The sequence below is a fragment of the Notolepis coatsorum genome (genome assembly GCF_963971535.1).
Source record: "Notolepis coatsorum genome assembly, chromosome: 10".
Lineage (NCBI taxonomy): Eukaryota > Metazoa > Chordata > Actinopteri > Aulopiformes > Paralepididae > Notolepis > Notolepis coatsorum.
In genome coordinates, this window is record NC_140174.1 from 22,560,570 (window position 1) to 22,563,872 (window position 3,303).

Below are 3,303 nucleotides of genomic sequence, written 5' to 3' on the forward strand. Positions count from 1 at the left end.
TGAAGGAGTGCATTTCTCATTCACATCCCTGCCTAGATTTCCCCAGATGCTCCAAGGCTTCAAATTGGTGACCTCCCGCCCACAAGTTGGCTCCTTTAAAAGGCTACCACTGCCCTGCATCGATGGTTCTCACCCTGGGGGGGTCACAAGATGATTTTCGTGGAAAAAGATATACACATACTTTATCATGTTTGGTATTTTTCCTCTGAAATAATGAATATTTGAAGTCTAAAGCCCCTCTCCAATCATTAAAGTCTGGGTAAAGCAATGTCTGATAATTGTTTCTAAACACATTATACATGTTTTAAAATAGTTGCTGAAAACAGGACTGTGAACGATGTAGTACTGAGTTGTGGAGTTAGAGTGTTAAAGTGTTTTTCACCAGTTTTTTTGCGTTCAGGATGTTTAGGTTCCCTCCCCTAACACTATAGAAAATAGAATTAATTAGCATAACCCCTCCCCTGACACTATATAAAAACCGTGTTCATTAGCATAGCCCTTCCCCTAACAATATACAACTAGTTAATTAACATAACGACTCCCCTAACAATATATATAAAATGTGTTCATTAGCATAACCCCTCCCCTAACACTATATAAAAACTAAAGTGCATTAGCATGGTTCTCATTAGCATTAGTTGATAATACAGTAGGTTAAAAGTGTAGCATAGCAAAGAAAATGCTAAAATCATTAGCGCCATACTCCGGGAGGTAGGCCTATAGTTAAACAAAAACACAGCTTTGGGTGGTCTAGCCTAATTTGCTAGTTAGTCATTTAGTCAAGCAAGTAGGTCCATTTGATAGATTTGTTAGTTTATAGCAAAGTTATTTAGTGATTGAATAGAACAATAAAATGCCATTTGAGCTTGTGACACATTTAGAACCCATTCATTTTCACTTCACCCTGACTTTAATCAAGTTAAATATCCCAAAAAAGAGGGAATAAAAATCATTATTTTGTGTCAAAGTTCCCCATTCTGTCTGCCTATTACTCTGTAGGCGTCCCTCTGTTTTTAGGGGTTCCCGAACCAAAACGGTTGAGAACCACTACCCTAGATGGATAGGCAAAGGCAACATCACAGGGACAGCTATAGCCCTGTCAGGAGTGGCAGGGAGGCCTACAGGTGGAGAGGTCAACTAGTAACGGAGAAGTCGCCGGTTCGATCCCCATAACTGACCGGGATTACATCTACGGTGCACACCATCTCTGCCAAGGTGCTCTCAAGCAAGGCACTCAACCCCAAAACTGCAGGCGCCCATGCGCTGAGACATCTCTGAAGAAATGTACAGCGTCTGTGCGTAGGAAGACACTTATCAATTACGTAAATCTAAAATAAAGTGAATCTTCTTCTGTCCAGCTGTATTCCTTTAACAAACCATTAGCATGCAACCCGACATGGTCCAACTACTACTGTGTACACGGCAGCTCTTATCTGCACCACAACAGGGTCAAACAAATCGGCACGTCGGTAATCCAAAACGGCACGGTGGCGCTAATGGCGTGCTACTCTTGAATGTTAAAAGTTAATAAATAGCTTAGGGGTGTAAGCACACGGCAGATTTCCCCCGTTCCAGTACCAGAGTATTAATTAACATAATCCATTACAGCTTAACGTGAGGCTTAACTCAGATAAGACATAACAAAGTTGATCTCGTCGAGAGACCTTTTGGTACTACTCTCCGTGATTCCTCAATGCTACCCCCCCCCCCCCCCACTCCCGACTCCCGCCCCCTCCTCCTCCTCACACCCGCCCGGTCTCCATGGAACTACAGGTTGTGTTAACTTACCTCAGATAAGTACCAGGAGGCGATGCACACGCTCAATAGGGAGAACACGACACATTCAATTTCATGAGTAGCGCTTTTGGACAGGCAGTAGGGACAGAGAGAGAGGGGGAGGGAGGGAGGGAGGGAGGGAGGGAGGGAGGGAGGAGAAGTATCCTCGGTAGGGGTGTCTCTTTCACTCTCTCCTGCCACGGTGTTGAATAGGTGATGAGCAGGAGACAGCCTGTGACAGGCCTGTAAACACTGGGTCTGTTGCCTCTGCAAATATAGCCCAGGTCTCAAAGGCAGAGAGGGAGAGAGAGAGAGAGAGAGAGAGAGAGAGAGAGAGAGAGAGAGAGAGAGAGAGAGAGAGAGAGAGAGAGAGAGAGAGAGAGAGAGAGAGAGAGAGAGAGAGGAGGGAGAGAGGGGAGAGAGAGAGACAGAGACAGAGAGAGAGAGAGAGAGAGAGAGAGAGAGAGAGAGAGAGAGAGAGAGAGAGAGAGAGAGAGAGAGAGAGAGAGGAGAGAGAGAGAGAGAGAGAGATAGAGAGAGAGAGAGAGAGAGAGAGAAGACCAACAGCAGGGGTAGAGAGAAGAGTAAGAGGTAGGGAGGAAGGGGCAAAAATATGGGGGGAGAGGAAGGGGTAGAGAGAATAGAGGAGAGATGCACGGAGAGAGAGCAGAGAAAGGTAGGGAGGGAAAGATGGAGAAAGAGAGAGATGGGGAGGGAGCCAGATAGAGGAGGGAGGGGAGCCAGAGAAAGAGAGCGAGGTAGGGCATAATAGAGGAAGGGAGAGACAGAGACAGAGAGGGAGACCAGAGAGAGAGAGAAACAAGGGGAGACAGAGAGCAAGAAAGCAAGCAAGAGAGAGGGGAGACAGAGACAGAGGGAGACAGAGAGAGAGAAGAAGGGGGGGGGGCAGAGAGAGAGAAAAGAAAGAGACAAAGAGGATGTGGTTGACATTACATTGTGTGTGCTGAGTGGGAGAGTTGACTGCTTCTGCAGGGGAAACTGGTGACAACCGAGAAAATAAGTATCGTCCACAGCGTTGTTTTTTGAGTGTGGGGGGTTTGGGGAGGTACAGGCTGACCGAAATCAACACACGTTATACAAATCTGATATATTCAAGCTAATTATGCAAATATTGTGATTTAAAAATGATTGACTGTTTGCTGATTATTTAGTTGGAAGAAAATGTAACTGTTTGAAAAAATTGTTAAGTGTTTATTGCAATAAGGGGTAGGACCTGATAAGCATAATTATTATAACACTATTATTGCTTCTTCCTATTGCCTTTCAGATCAGAGAGTGTTTTGTTATTATTTTATACTTTTACTTTATTATTGTTTTTTCACAGCAAATGATCATATATATATATATATATTTTTTTTTTACATTATGTCATCTTGATTATTTGTATTATATTAACGCCTCTCTCCTATCTCCATACTGTAGTACATTAAACAACACAGAGATGCTTTGACTAATCTTCATCCCGTATCTCTTACCTAAGTCGGTTTTAGGAGCAGGAAGCTCCAT